Genomic DNA, 15,945 nt, shown 5'->3' with positions numbered 1-15,945 from the left:
AGGGGGGGCAGCTTCACGGAGCTTTTATCTTTCCCTTAAATATTCAGCGGACTTTGCATAACATACCAGAAGATCGTGTACGCACGAGGTTGGTGTAAATGCATCGCACCAAGGGTAATACCGAGTGAGGCGCCATGAGAATAAAAACTGCGAAGGTATTAAAATATTAAGTGCTAAAGATCTTGTTTGATCCTTCATGATGCTAGCTAAACAGTCCCAAAATGTTGCTCTTTCTGTGTATCCCTGGTAAATAAATGTTTTAAAGTAGAAAACTTTACATTTTAATAATACAATTTAAATCTTAAACTAACATAGCCTCATTCATTATACAGTATAATTATAGTAGTTGTCATTTAATATAATAGAAGACATTTGTTATAAAAATGGGTTACAACTTTAGAGCTGTTCATTAAAACATGTCTTTATTGACTGTCTTTGGAGTTAGCTTTGTTTTTGTTTTTTTGGTCAAAAACAGATATTTGATATAGTGTGTATATTTGATATAGTGTACCTGTACCATTGTTTGATTCAGTGTTGCCATTCTGCATGTCCTGGTTTTGTGAAAGTTATTAATTAATAATAATAATTGCTTACACTTTTATAGCATTTTTCTGGACACTCCACAAAGTGACTCACCTCCACGACCAATGTGCAGCTCCACCTGGATGATGCGACAGCAGCCATAGTGCGCCAGAATGCTCCCCACACACCAGATCTCAGTGGGGAGATCAGAATAATGAAGCCAATTTGTAGATGGGGATTATATTAAGAGGCCATGATTGGTAAGGGCCAATGGGAAATTTTGGCCAGGACGCCAGGGTTACACCCCTACTCTTTTCGAGAGACACCCTGAGATTTTTAATGACCACAGAGAGTCAGGACCTCGGTTTTACTTCTAATCCGAAGGACGGCACCTGTTCACAGTATAGTGTCCCCGTCACTATACTGGGGCATTAGGACTCACATGGACCACAGGGTGAGCGTCACCTGCTGGCCCCACTAACACCTCTTCCAGCAGCAACCTTAGTTTTTCCCAGGAGGTCTCTCATCCAGATACTGGCTCCAGACTTACACCTACTTAGGTTCAGTGGGTTGCCAGTTGTGAGTTGCAGGGTGATATGGCTACTGGCCAAATTTACAGCATCCACTTTACACCATCACCCTTGCTCTGGAACTTTTTCCACACAGTCAATCATCTCATACACTTACAGTAATCCTCTTACTGCCACACACTGCTTCCATGCCAGGGACTTTTTGGTGCAAGAAAGCCACAGGACAATCTGAAATTATGTATCAATCAACACAGATGCATGGGCCCTTAGGCCATTTCAAGATGTTTAAAGGACACCCTGCTTGCCCAGCAATCTTTGTTAAACAATCTTCCAGAAAGTGCTATTTCCACTGGCAAAACAGGAAACTTGGCCAACCCTTTCGGGAAACAGTGAGGACCAAAGATCTCTGCCGACAAGTCTGCCTTTCACCTCTCCTGATGAAGATGGGGATGACCTTTCTGCCCACACGCTTTCGGAGAGATCTGAAGACAGAAACCAAAGTGCTTCAGTTTGGTTTACATTTCACCCGAGTATATACTTAGCGAGCAATATCTAAAATCTTAATTTACATACTCGTGCCTTCACATTCCTCCTAGAATCCATCACTCAGACCTCAGCTATTTAGCCTCATTTTAATCTTCCCCATAACTTTATTCACATTTTCTTTCACTTCCCCTTTGCCTTGCAGTCTTTTTCTCACCCAATCCTCTGTACACTTTACGAAGACTTCGTGGTGCAAAGCTCTTTTTCTTCTTCAACATGGGATTAACCTTTACTTATTCCTCTGCAGCTTGCATGCTGACACAGCTCCTGACTATAATACAGTCAATTAAATTAATATATCTGAAAATGTTCCCATTTTTCTGGTATATTAAAGAGTGACAGAAGTTAAACTAGCTACAGTACATAACTATAGTACTGGCAATGTAAAATGAACAGCCCAGCAAACCATTACAAAATGTAGGTGTGTAATTATCACAGTGAGAAACCAAGTGTGTTCTACAGAGTTTATTCTAAATGTCACAGAGTGCTCAAAGGAGAAAGCTTTTTCTTCTAGTTCAAAATATCTTGAGACATGCAGAAGAAAAAAAAAGTTCCTAGAAATCTATGGCCAATATCATTAATCGGTCATTATTATACTGTTTCTTCTGCTTTTCATTTTTTCATATTCTGACCATTTTCAAATTACGAAAATTTGGTTTCTTTAAAAAAATGATTTAGCAATATTCTATAATGTTTATTTTTATTTTTATAATGATTCCAGGGACTCTCTGTGAAACTGTATCAGTTAATAAAGGATTAAAGGTTCACAAATCCTATTTTGGTCTTTTGAGACAGCCATAATGTTTAATTCTATGAGTGTATTCATAAGACACCATGTTTCTAACAGATTCACTGAGCATTCATCAAGGGATCTCTTGACACAATAATTCTAGCTGGATGTGGCCCTGCAGGTTAGTTTGTAGATAAATGCCAAAATAGTTGCCATAGTGAGAAATGACACTGAAATGCTGTGGTGCCCAAGGCTAATACACAGAAATATTTAAATCTATGAATTAAACAAAAACTGCCAGGAATTCAAGGTTGTTTCATGAGACCTCAGGAGGAATTAATTCATTACATTTCTGACACTGAGCAAGAAAACAGCATTATAAAGACACTATTTGTATTTGGTCTTTGGTAATCAAACTTCTGTATTGTTTGTAGTGCATGATTGATCTTTTAGCTAGAGTGTTTATACACTGCTACAGGCCAAGTTTGCCTCCAGAACATTTAGTCCTAATGCAAATTATCACTCAGATACCTCAATGGACCACACAGAGCACAGAAACCAGAAAATCTGTATTTGAATAGAAACATAAGATCAAGGCTGAATTGGCTGGTATTTGAGTTATTTGCCATTATTTGTAGATTTAAATTCCAAAAGAATGAATATTTTGAAGATACAACATAGGAAATCAAAGCAATTTAATTAATGTATACAGTACTTATGTGCAGTGTACACAAGTGCAGATATAGCTTTGCTTTGAACCAAAATTGCTTTGTTAAAAAAAAACAGTGCTTTCCATCTTGAGCGATCAAAAGCGGTGCTGAAAAATCCATGGAAAATTAGCGGAACAAATTTGATGGAAAGCTTTTTATTTGCAAGACCTTGGGAGTGACAAGTGGGTGTGGAAAAATAATACTCACCCAGCATGCTTGCAAACAGGAAACCACACAAAGTAACCCCTCTGACACAGCAACAGGAGCCCACTCAAAGGGCTACAAGCTGATGGAAGCTGAAAAAACAATTAGTACAAAATATTAACTGGAACATCATTCTTTGCACTTATAAGATATGTACTTTCAAATTAGTTACAAACAAATGTACACAAATAACAGCAAACATTGATAGCTTCACTTCCCCCCCAGTAATTTTTTCCTGATATACTGTATAACAAAGTGTTTAAACAAAATTCCCGACACATAAAAATAGGAATTGGGGATTTGTATAATGTGCTGTAGACGTGCAAATGGACTTATGAACACTTTAAACTAACGTGTAATATTAACTTCTCCCCCTAAAGTCTGAGATTAATTATTCATGTTCATTTATAAATATTTATAACCCACCCTAATATAAATTATAAGACAACTTTTTTTTCAAATCTTTACTCCCTCTGTAAGATACAACCTTGCATACAAAAAGTTGCAAACATTTTTGGTCGCAAGATACAATTCAGCCACGATACTTGATACAGTTTCTGCACTATATCATTCCATGGCTTTGCCAGATCATGGATTCGGATCTACGACGCATACATCTAATTTTATCCAAATTTATTTGACTTTTTTAAAAAAAAGATTCAAATGTACATTTGCAATTGTTAACATTGACTTTCAGAAATCCGTTTACAAAATTATCACTGCTGAATGACGTATGTAAAGTATGTGCCTCTATAATTTGAGTATTAACCAATTGTTGCAAAGCCATTTTCACTCACTAGCACCTGTAACTACAAACAAATTTGAGAAAACACAGAACATCAATAAAAGCTAAAGCCACTGAACCACTGATCCTATTTTTTAAATTCATATATAGAACTTTTGCCTGAAGTTCTCCAATATCACAAGGCTTCACTGCTGTGTGCAACGTAAATTCGAGGAGTACTTTAATCAAAATGACCTTCCTTGCACCAGGACCTAAAACACTGCTGACCTAGTTGATGAACACATATTCCAACAACATATTCTACTGTAGGGCTTTAAAATCTGTGATTATTTTAACATTAGCCTCATAAAATAACTCCAATTTTAAGTCAGATTAGGAATAACACTTGAGACCAATATAGAGCAGTGCTGTTAAACAGGATATGGATGTCTTTCATCATTGTTCCCCCAGGCATAATCTGTTCGCCAAGAGATCACTGTGCTTTAACCACTAGATATAACAGGTCATTTTGTACAAATCTAATTGAATACCACAGAATACCTTCTACTCATTTATGTTTGAGTCCTGTGAGACGGTTTCTCTGGAGATAAAATCCTCACTGGCTTTCTCATTGCAGCATCTCTGTCTGGCATATTTTTTATCCTTTTTCTTTTGTTTCTCTATATGAATAGCTTTTCCAACAAGTACAAATTCCGCTTAGCTCAGTAGAAATCATAATGATTTTAGATCAGTTAGATTTATTTAAATTTACTAACGAGAATAAACATTCCCCTTTGGTCTAAAGATTGCACATTTAATGTCCCTGTGACAGAACTAGGATCAATAACCCAGATCGTGTTCACACCAAGTCCTCAGGACAATGGAAAGCATAACTTAGGGTTGTTCCTTAGCAACGACAGAAATCACCTCGGAGAAAGAAAGTGGAGCAGTTTGAAAACCCCAGTGGAGTGGTATTTCAGAATGAATTAGCAATCTCTGGATGCACATTGTTTTCCAAATGATAATTAGGATTCACCACAGGATAACTGCTCCTGTTCCGATTCATCACAGGAGCCTCAAACAAGGCTAGTTTGTGTCGATGAAAATAAAACTGCACTCAATTGTTCTCTTCTGTCCCTAGACACATATAACGCCTGCAGCAATACAGCTCTCCAGGAATCTAAGAGTAATTCCACTTTAATCTAGTTACTGGTGTCCCATCCAATGTTAGAGACGTTCTTACCCAATCTGTAACAGTCATAGTCTGCTGCTTCATAAAAGATGTTTATTCTGTATTTGGGACCAAGCCAAATTTACCTGATGTCAATGGACAGGTTTGCACAGAAAGGAGAATTCAAAACCTTGTTTTGTTTCCAAGGAAAATTCAATCATTCACAACATCATAACTCTACATTTGTAGATCTCAAGGGCTGAAGTCCGTGAACTATAAAAACTATACAACAATATACCAGTTATAAAACCATGTAGACTAAAGGTGGGATTATATAAAAGAAATCAAAATATCTGGTAGCACTCAAGGACAAGAAACGGTAAGTGAATGGAAGAGAATTGTATCTATAAATTAAAATAGTGAAATGAAATACTGCTATTTAATTATGCAATACTCACTATTTATTAAATCATGTTGGGGAAAAAAATAATCTCTATCTCTGTGTGAAAATAACATTTGAGTTTTATGACTTCACTCTAATCTTTGGCGTTTAATACTGTGTGGTTAGGACCCTAGATACTGATAGGGCTACAACAGAAGTGGTCCTGTCTTCCACAAATCGCAATAGCGAGACTCTTTACTCAATGAGTTTATATCAACCCAATGAGCAAGATGGACAAAGGCCTTCCTTTAGGCCAGAGATATAAACATTGTGACAAAGTCTGAAATTTATGTATGACAGGACCACATCTATAAATCAATAGCACCCTTTCATTCCTAAATGTGTTTTAAGGAACAAAGACGTCCACCTTTGGGGAAGCATCCTGTAGGGAAAACTCTTTTTGTAGGCATCTTGACAGATTAATTCTCACAGCAGGCAGAAATCGAAGGATAACATCTGATCAAAGGCGCACTGCTTGAACACTTCAAGCCCCTCAGTACAAATCCAATCATTTGCATTAAGAGGTATACTGTACAAATGATGAGCATCTTTACTAAAATGATTCACAAGTGCTGTACTGAAGCACTATCTAATCTGATTTCTAAATGTTTCTAAGATCTGGGTCATGCACCATATTGCACATCACGCAATACTAAGTGGTATTAATGGATTTATACCACGTAACGTTCAGTCAGAACATCTTTACAACAGAAGTGCCATGTTTAATCTAAAACTGAAGATGTCAAAATTAAAAATTCATCCAACCTTAGAGTCATGCCTTTTTTCCTCTAATATTCTATTGGTTTAATATCTGAGTAAGTTCCCCCTATAAGGAACTGGGGTCACAAGGGAAAGATAAAAGACAAATGGATAATAAAGTAATGAACAATGTTCATTAACTGAGAGTGCAATCAAAATGTAAATTTCTGCCATGAAATAAATTGTGATGTCATTTCAACTTGAAATAACAGAAGTTACTATTAGGTGGTGAAGTATAATGTCCATTAAACACTAAATTCATTTCAATACATTGTCACTTTTCATTCATTGTGCAAAATTACAAGGGAATAGCAGTAGCTATTCCTTTTAAATTGACTTTTCACGTAATTAGGTTTGGTTTCACGCTGTGTTAATATTAAAAATGCAATACATTGTGTGTTCTGGTTTTGACACTTGCAATGCAAGGACAGCTATCAACTACTCATTTTCTTAATATTTGTTACTGAAGAATATACAATAGGTGTTCATCCTGACACATGGTTTGTCTTCAATGACCATGGAGAAAGCAATGAAAATGACATGTAGAAAGTAAAGAAATTTTAAATCAAGGAATGTTATGTTAAAATGGCAAATGTACTGGTTAGACCTAATTTTGGAATAGTGTAAGAAAAAATTTGGTGTTGTTCTGGAATAATCGATTCACCTAGTTAATGCCTGTGCCAATAGGAATATCCTACTCTAGCAGGTTTAACAAATTGAGTCTTTTTATTCTTGAATTCACAAAACTTTGAATGAACCTTAGGAAGAGCTCATTGGTAAGAACTGGATGCATGTAAAAATATATTGTCATCTACCTCTATTATATGGAAGTGTTTTCTCATCCACTGTAAACACTGTTTTTGTTCATCAACACAGGGTATTTGAGGTAGAGCCTTTATTACATTTTACCAACTGTATCCTTCTAGTAAACAGACAATAAGTCTGGCAGCAGTTTTGTCATTTTCACTTTCTAGGTATTTGTCATTTTTAAACTACATTAGATGACAGATTTAGATCAAACAGGAATTGAAGACACTTCTGTACTTGTTTATAACTCATGTACAGTAAGTACATCACATTGATACTGTATACTATCATTCATAAAAAGAAGTGTCTAATTAACATTTAACCCTTCCAAAGTCATGGCAGACACTTTGTCCTGAATGTGCTGAATGCTGTTGTGTTGTGAGGTAAGTCACAGACACATTATTAAACAAAAACAATCAAATGGCTCTCTTCCCATTGACAGAGAAAGAAGACCCTATGGATTGTACCTTGATTTTTTGCAGGTAGTTTCATTTGCCAAAGGATCACATGCATTATTTATTGTTTGTTCAGTTTGTTACACTGGGGACTGAAGAAAAAAAAAGGAAGTCAGAGGTTGGAAAGGCTCCTTTGGGCAACACAAACTTCCCTCCTGAGCTCCTCGCTTATATGAAAAGATTTCATTTCACAGCCTAAGGTTGCTAAGATACATGCTGTGAGTATATAAAGTACCATGTCAGGCCGCCTAAAGAATAAAAGGAAAAAGAAAGAGAAAGGTAGGTGGTTTGAGTGGATTTCCAGTTTTCACATTGATCCTGCACACTCTCAATCCAGCTCAACAGTTATGGTGCACAAATACTAGATTATTTTGAATTTTATAAGTGTATAAATGCAGCCATGCAGAATATTTTACCAATTTCCAGAGAAATATACAGTGCATCTACAAACAGTCTACAGTTTCATGTGTTGGCAAAGGATATATTTACAGGTGGCGTGTTTGTGTTTACTGTACACACAGGGAAAGTTAAAGGGTCTATCCTTTATCCTACAACTACACTGAGAAAATGTTGCACCATGGAGTGAGAAAATTTAATAAGTGAAAACACATCACCCACAGCTGTACAAACGGCTCATTTTCCAGTCCACATAAATATGCTCCTCATAGTTAGCCAAATTTAATGACTTCATATTTTGCCAATACCTTTCACGATACGGTTCTTTGAAGAGATCAGCCGACGTTAAATGTACCCTATGTGTTGTCCTAGTGAAGCACTCAAGTGGAAGAATTTTTTATTTATGTAGTGCAGACAACAGCAGAGCATCTGGTGCACTGAACAATGACATAAAAGGCATATTGAATATCCAGGGATCTGTGGATTTGAAGAAAGATGCCGCTGTGAGATTTAATAACTCAAGAGAGGCTCATCAACTTTTTATATTATTTGTAAGATGTAAGAAAAGAGATGAAAGGAGAATTTAAATTGGAGAGAACAAGTTAGAGTTGGAGAAACTGCGGAAAGAAAGAAAAACAATATCCATATTCTTTCAGATTTGGAAATCTGTCCAACATGATGTCTCTGCGGTGGAATTTTAATTCCTAAGTTAATTGGGATAAATGTTTACATCTTCTACCTGACCAGAACCACGGTGAGAGCACTTTCACACCAAACCGATATTCCATTGACCAAAATCAGAAATAATAGTGCCCAATTGTAATTGCTTAAGCTTTTATGTTCTTAAAATTCCTTAATGTCTGTCATTTCATGGTACAGTTACTCCGCCTTTGTTGATGTTTCTTTTTAATGACATTCTGGATGCCTCTTAAAACCGTCAAACTCTTAAACTTGGCCAAAAAACAGAAATGTTTTTTGGAAAAATTTAATAAAATGAGTGAACCATCTTAATTTGAGAGGAATGGGGGTTTCTCCTCCAGATCCAGCATGAAGAACCCGTTACTAGTTCTGGTTAAAATGCTGGATATTTTAATGAGAGGTTTCAATATTCATTTTCTCTGGGACTTATGTTCCATGTCACAAGTCTAAAGCTGAGGTGTATACTGTATCTCAGTTTCATTTATATGTAAAACTGCTTTCAAGACACCTGAAGAATTGAGAGAAACATCCATATTCAATTTGTAATCCATTTAGGATTAGCCTAGAAAGTATGTAAACATTTGGAAGTATGAAAAAGTATACATGCATTAGTTATCAGGTGTATTTCACTGCTAAATCTGTATTAGACGCATTAACATAAACCTATTTGGCATATTTAAACAATCTATTTAATGATAATAATGATACAAATGAGACTCGCATCAGTAAAGCAATCACTTGCAAAACCAGGATGAGTTTTATCAAAATCTCTCCAGCTGCAGCATACCCATTATCTTTCATATGGCATATCGTTTTAATAATACCCATGGAAAGTAAAACTGTCTTGAATGCAACAACCTTATAAGCTTAAAATATTACTATTGTGGTATATAGCTATTCAAACAGATTTTGTACTTTCAATTGATAAATGTATAGTAGCTCCTGATGTCAGGCTCATTTGAGCTCTGGCTGGCAAAATCTAACTAAGCCGCAGATAAGACACTAAAAAGAATATTGTCATTTCCGTTTCTAGATAGCTAAATTCAGTCTCAAACTTAGGAGCAGAAATAGGAGGTTTTGTTGGAAAAATCTGGACAAAGTAATAATACAATTTTAAAAGCAAGCTTGGGACTTGCAAAGAAAGCTGTTTTTTTGAGTACCTGGGTCATGAATCTCAGCTCATTCTATCTGCTGACCAGTTTAATATCACTTATTACTCCGCCCTTTCTCTTGTGTAGAAATTATACATGGCAAAATCAAGGAGCATGCTACAGTATGCAAGGCTGTTTCAACTGTTCCCTCAAAAGGTGTAGCTCTTGCCAGCCGTTCTGAAAGACAGTTAGGGTCCTTTAAGAACATTTCTTGGTCTATGATTTTACAGGACCTTCAGAGTTTCCATCTGGCTCATTCTCCGGATTTATCCTTTTATACTATTATACATTTGGCTATACATGGCTAGTACGCGAGGAGCAATTTGGTTCCGTCACATTTAATACTTCTCTCAAATAATTTGAAAATTTTTGTTTTATTCAAAAAATGTTATTTTTATGTAGGCTAATGTTATTTCAACAAGGGCAATTTTCAATTACCCTCTCATACCTGAAATGTATTACACTCATTTTACTAAGTGCTGTAAAAACATTGAATCAAATTGCAAAAGAAAAACTAAATATTTTAATTAAATCAGATTGCATCACGTGGTATTGCATTTCCAGATTTTAACAGGCCATCAGAATTAGACTGAAACAGACACTTATGAACAGGCATAGAGTCTAACTTGGCCAATATGAATACATTTTTTAACAAATCCACTTTTAAAAACATTCTACATAAGCACACTTGTGAATTTAAACCTGGCATAGCAGGACAGATATGCACATTACCTTAAGAATGAATTGATATTGACTGAATTGTGCAGAAGGGGTGGCACAGTGGACAAGCGATACAGTGGGTAGGATTAAAGCCTCACATTGTTGGAGCCCTGGGTTCAATCCCTGGGGTGCTACAATATATGCGTGGAGTTTGTGCATTTTCACCATGCTCCGGAGTCCTTACACAGTTCAAAGACACGCTTGTACGTTAACTGGCTTCTGTAAAACCAGCCCTGGTGCGAGTGTGCGTTTCTGTGTGTGCCCTGTGATGGACTGGTGACCTGTCTAGGGTGTCTCCTGCCTTGTGCCCATTGCCTGTCAGGTTAGAAAGCAGATGAGAAAATGGATGGATGAAGCAGGCGGCGTGGGCGGGTGGTGGTTGGTGTAGCTGGCTCACAGCTGTAGGGTTCTGGTCCTGCATCTTTTCACAGGGTGTTGCCTGTGTGCAATGTATTTGTTCTCCATATTGTGGACTTCTCTGGGCATCCCCAGTTTCCTTCCTTGGTGACAAGTTGATTGTCTGTGCCAAATAGCCCGTAAGAAACATGCTGCAGTGCCAATCCCAATCTGAACAATGGGAAAACTGCCGATAAAACTTTCCTTTTTCATTTGATCCCCTGCAGGGTGTTTATTGATATGCGTCTGTTGAGTGCCACTTTGTCAGTCAACACAATAGCAAGAATAACATTAGACCAAATTGCCTAGTTATACTGTATGTGTTTATGCATCGGGATGTTTAATATGTAATAAAGCACTGCTGTGAAAATTGACTTTCCTGTTGCAAAAATGCTACCACTGTGCCTTGGCAAACACTTCCAATGCCATTTATACGTCTAGGCCATGTAAAGAAACCGAGTTCATTTAAAACTCGCAATCAATGGTCAGAATGGAAGCAAGCTGCTTTTCCCGATTCCAACGGCTTGTTGAGCATCACATTAAACTTAAAACATGACTTACTGAAGACTCTCCTTGAGATTTCAGGAGTCTGTCAGCACAATGATGAGTGATGTCTGAGCGTCGATAGAAGCAGATTATTCTGTCCTTGGACAGTCAGGACACAGGGGTGAGCGCCAAGAACACAGAGGAGCTCTTTCTCCCCCCCATTCTTTTCCAGAGCTCCTCGAACAAACATCCACAAAAATTAATGCATTGAACTTGGTCTTTGGTACTGTCATGGCAGCTGTGCTGTCCTAACCATATGATGATGTTAATTACTGTTAAGGACAGATGTATAGCTGTTCTTTTAATACAAATAATACTGCTTAAAAGCCTAGTTCCTGTATTCCTGTATGCAGTGCAGTATGGAACAAGTTACGGTTTATTCCATACTGAAAAGAGAAGAAAAGAAACATAACATTTTGGCTATAATGTATTTCTTTTCCTCTCTTTTCAGCAAGGAATAAACCTTTACTTGTGCCTTTGCAGCCTACACATGCTGCTGCAGCTACCTACTTAAACTACTTCAGTACACTGCAGTATACTGTGTACAATGTGGTGTTCCTCTTGGCATTTATATTTGTCATCCATGCATCAAAACACATGCAGTATTTATGATTGCACATGAGAAAGATTCATACCCCAAAGGAAAGTTTATTAATCCAAATCAGTGCCACCACTTCCTGATGTAAACTGAAAGACTTAGGCTGTATTTGCTTTGGGCACTGATATCATTCTTGTACACGTTATTGCTTTGGCTAGCCATAATTTCTGCAGCAATGAAGACAAGAGTACAGTATATAAAACAATATTGTTTTGTTTCAAACCTTTTTTGTACCACAGACCTGCAGAAGCAATTGCCGCATGGAATGATGTCCCCTCAGATACAGTATACAGTAGAAGCCTGGCTTATGACTTAAACTTAAGCTAACCCCTTAGGCATTAAGAGTAAACCATCACATTTCTTATGTTTTACAGTAACCGTAAGAGAAATATCCCAGAAAAAAAAAAAACATTAAATATTTTTTTTCTGTCTTCAAAGATCAATTGTTCAAGTTGTGGCCATGAAAAACAGCTGAAAATACTTGCAGTTCTTGCACTACGTGTATTTACATTATGTGTAAAATTGAGAGCAATTGCTCAAATATAAAACATTGAACATGTTTAGATTTTTTGTGAAGACAGGACCTGTAATGATATTGCTCACATACTCACAAAATTTATAAGAAATAATTAAAAAATGATAAAAACCAATAATAACTATTGTAATAGTTATACACATATATACACATAGACATACATACAATATGAAGACATGCGCACACACAGTATTTGTACACGTACACGTGAGGGGTGGGGTCAGTGAGGAGGTGGAGCCCTGGAGGAAGGGCGACGCCTCACCTTGGCAATTAATGATAGCTGCGCTGGCTGATTGAGGATGAGCTTTAGCTATGAGGGCTCTTTAAAGGAACAATTAGCATCCCCGAGGAGGACAAGAATGGCGACCCCCGGGCAGGGGAGGATCTCTACACTGGCAGTCCCGGAGAGGATTGAACCCAAGTGTGAGGCTGTTTTGCTTCCATTTCTTTTAGCCTGTCCTGTCCTCTGGCTATACCGGGACAGGCTGACCTTTTTCCACATGTTTCAGTTTTAGATTTTTGGCCCTGCACTCCTTCCTGCTCACCCAGACTGGACCCCGCTAGACTGGACAGGTCCAATCCGGTCCCCGCCGCCAAGCGGGGGGTCTACCTCCAGGCGGGACCCTGTTATGACAGGACAAGTCCAGCCTGGGCGCCGCTTCACATCACAGCGCATTTTTGTATTTTTCCTTTTTGTTATCTTCTCGGTTCTCGCTATCCTCACATCGGTTCCTCTGCCCTCCCGCAGACGGGGCGTGGACTTATACCGGTGCTCGCCGCAGGCTCCTCCCCCTGCAGCCTTGTTACAGCACATGTACAATATATGTACATACGCAGACATATGTACACATACAGAAATGTATACATATGTAAATATATACATACACAGGAGACATACATATGCATAAGTACACAGAGATATGCACATAAGTACAAATACACGTATGTAGACATACTCATGTACACATACAAAAATGTACATAAGTACATGCAAAATGTACACATAAACATCTGCAGACATATGTACACATACACTTAAGGACTATTTTTAGTCCAAAGTGATAAAAAAAGAATTTCTGGATCCTTACCACTAAAATCTACCTGCAGTGTCCGCATTGCCAACATAATAGGAGGGTAAACCTGGGACATTGTGTGTACGGGTCCAAAACGTACAATGACAGAAGGCACATTCAGCTGTCATTTTACTGCAAACATTTCCCATGAAACTCCCCCTCTGCAAGCCATTACAGCTGAATGTGGTACTGTATATTATCACATTTATTGCCTCGTGTTCCATACAGTTACACCATAATTGTGTTCAGGAGCGCATTTATGCTGGTCGAAAAGCATTTTAACTGGGGTGCATTTATGGCACCGGCGAGACCACTGGATCATTTTGCGACTTAAATGAGTAGTTTATCACTTCACATTCTGGGAGAGATGAAGGTTGGGCGGCATGATGGTGAGCATTCCTGCCTCGCAGCCCTGGGGGCCTGGGTTCAACTCTGGACCTTGGGGTCTATCTGTGTGGAGTCTGTATGTTCTCCCTACGTCCCTGTGGGTTTCCTGCCACGGTCCAAGAAAATACTGACAGGTGAATTAGCTTCTGGGAGAACTGACTTTAGGTATGACGGTGTCTGTCTCTATCCTATCCTTAGGAAAGACTAGTGCCCCACCCAGGGTGTAACCGGCCTCGTGCCCACTGCTTGCTGGGATCAGCTCTGGCTCTCCTGTGACTCTGTAGTAGAAGAATAAGTTTTAAAGTGGATGGATGGATTATTAGGGCTGAGTAGACAACAATAGGTGGCGATTTGCTTCAACAGCTGTGCAACAGAATGCATGTTGTATGTAGACATTTAATGGGTGACTAGGTGAGATAGTTTTATCAAACATGTTCATGCTTAAAAAAAAGCATAGCATTTTCTTTCAAAAACATGAGTTTTCATAGAAGTCAACAGTATATGCAAACTCTCCCTATCAGGAGTTCAGTCCGATTATCGCTGTGAACCTGAATTATATTCATAACAAATAATATAAAAATAAAAGGAACACAACAAAACAAAAACAGCATTTATCCTCTTTTTTTCGTTAATGCTCTATAATATGGCTAGAGTATTGTTTCAACTAGTACTTTAATTACTAAATTACTAATTAGCATGATTAATACAGCAATGAAAGAGCTGAATATATCAGTGTGGAAGTGGAGTGTGTTGAAAAGGGCTGCAAGGTGAGTAGTCCTACTTTTTACTTTCATCATATTGCCAAAGAGCATCTATTTTTAACATTTTTCCTTCAAATTGAAGATGGGCTCTTTTTAAGAAGATAGAGCTTGATAAGCCGTTTTAATGTGAAAATGAGATTCATATGAAATCTCTGTTAGCATAGAAGGAATTGTGGCACAAGCAATTAGATGTCCATTTATAATCATTATCAGAACATGATGAATTGAGAAACTCTTACAGCACCGAATGGTATCTTTATAACAAAGCTGCTTTTTAAAATCTCATCTAGCCTTTCTCTGTAAGCTTCAACAGCCACTTCTCAGAATTCAAGCTTGGGAAAGGGCTTTAGTTCTGTGGAGCACACTCGCCTTTAGTTTTTGTATGATAATATATTCACTGAAAAGCTAGAGATTTATTTTTTCTTAGAAAAATTAGAACATATATATGGATACAACTTATGAATTTACTTGTTCTAATTCTATTCCTAATTTTGAAATACAGTCATTGACTAAAAAAAAAAATTTTTTTTCAAGAAAGAAATGATCAGTTGCATGGCATTTACATATAACCAGAATTCTACCTAGAGCAAAAACGCTTATTTTCATTAACCTCATAAGTAAAAAAAACAAAGCATATTGAGCTCACAAATGCTGTAGGATGTTTTAAAGCAATGACGAGGTATACTCCTGCCTTATCATAAGTTGCTGTTTATCATCAGGCACGTCATCCACACTGATCCTACAAGATGTGGTAATTAGTGTTTTATTTTTGCTCCTCCTTGACCTGCAGAGAAGCTGATCCGCAATGATTTGATTTGTTAGTGATGATAAATACTGCAGCTAGCAGCTAGTCCAGCAATGTGCTCACCACAGGCTCCTGCCTTCGAAAAACTGCACAAACTCTCAACTTTCTCCTAGAGAACAAGCAGTACTAGCAACTCAGCAAAGATAGGGCAACACAATAAAATGTTTCTTTGCCCGCGCAACCAAACATCTTCCATCAAATCTGAAACCTGGATGTCTAGACATTTACATGCCACTCACTGCCCTGTTTGGACTTACACAGAAACTTAAAAAAGACAGGGG

The 15,945-nt window shown here is 37.6% G+C and overlaps 1 protein-coding gene across 3 annotated transcripts in view; it reads right to left on the bottom strand.

Moving 5' to 3' along the window:
• LOC102697294 (regulator of G-protein signaling 20-like) overlaps positions 1–15,945 on the bottom strand; it is a 148,938-nt gene that overhangs the window by 106,994 nt on the left and 25,999 nt on the right. For 2 of the 3 annotated variants that reach the window (XM_069195470.1, XM_069195472.1), the window contains 2 exons: positions 3,243–3,331; positions 1,482–1,534 (listed from right to left, as the gene is read on the bottom strand). The gene's annotated coding sequence lies outside the window, so the exon portion shown is untranslated. The remainder of the gene's footprint in view (positions 1–1,481; positions 1,535–3,242; positions 3,332–15,945) is intronic. The other variant, XM_069195471.1, reaches the window with a different exon arrangement.

Source organism: Lepisosteus oculatus, chromosome 11 (genome assembly GCF_040954835.1).
Source record: "Lepisosteus oculatus isolate fLepOcu1 chromosome 11, fLepOcu1.hap2, whole genome shotgun sequence".
NCBI lineage: Eukaryota > Metazoa > Chordata > Actinopteri > Semionotiformes > Lepisosteidae > Lepisosteus > Lepisosteus oculatus.
The sequence above is the reverse complement of the archived record's forward strand: the minus strand, read 5'-3'. Positions and strand labels throughout refer to the sequence as shown.